This window comes from Schistocerca cancellata, chromosome 1 (genome assembly GCF_023864275.1).
Source record: "Schistocerca cancellata isolate TAMUIC-IGC-003103 chromosome 1, iqSchCanc2.1, whole genome shotgun sequence".
Lineage (NCBI taxonomy): Eukaryota > Metazoa > Arthropoda > Insecta > Orthoptera > Acrididae > Schistocerca > Schistocerca cancellata.
In genome coordinates, this window is record NC_064626.1 from 907,263,426 (window position 1) to 907,264,161 (window position 736).

At 47.4% G+C, this 736-nt stretch overlaps 1 non-coding gene across 1 annotated transcript; it reads right to left on the minus strand.

Moving 5' to 3' along the window:
• Positions 1-208: 208 nt before the first annotated feature.
• Trnat-ugu (transfer RNA threonine (anticodon UGU)) lies at positions 209-282 on the minus strand. The gene has a single exon. It is a non-coding gene; the product is annotated as a tRNA-Thr (tRNA).
• Between the last annotated feature and the right edge of the window lie 454 nt (positions 283-736).

Here is a 736-nt window from a genome sequence, read left to right on the forward strand (position 1 = left end):
CAAGTATGGTGGGTCTGACACACCGGTGTCAATGTGTTCTTTTTTCCATTTCCAGGAGTGTATATACGAAGACAGTAACTTGTTCTCGAAAGAACAGTTACTATTGATGACCGTGCAGCTTTTCCCTGGAATAAATGATGACTAACTGACAACCTCAGCTGCCGACAGGTGTTGTTGATATACCTCGATGTGGACAGCTGAAAATGTGTGCCCCGACCGGGACTCGAACCCGGGTTCTCCTGCTTACATGGCAGAAGCTCTATCCATCTGAGCCACCGAGGACACAGATGAATAGCGGGACTGCAGGGACTTATTCCTTGCGCGCAAATGTCTATAAGGTACAATAGATATGTACAATTGTGGACAGTTGAGAATGTGAGTCTCACGGGAAGCGTGCAAGGGATAAGTCCCTGCAGACGCGCTCTTCATCTGTGTCCTCGGTGGCTCAGATGGATGATGCTGGCACGGTAGCTCAGCGTGTTCGGTCAGAGGGATAGCTGCCCTCTGTAATAAAAAAACTGAGTTAATGGATCAACAACGAACTGAAACGGGTGTCTTTCGACGTCCGCCCAGAGCAGATACAACGAATGAAAACGAACAAAATGAGATTAAAAAAAACTTGCCGGCGCGATAGCTCAGCGTGTTGGGTCAGAGGGCTGTGTGCTCTCTGTAATTAAAAAAAAAAGTGAGTCAAGGAATGAACGATCAACTTGAATGGATGTCTTGTGACGTCCGC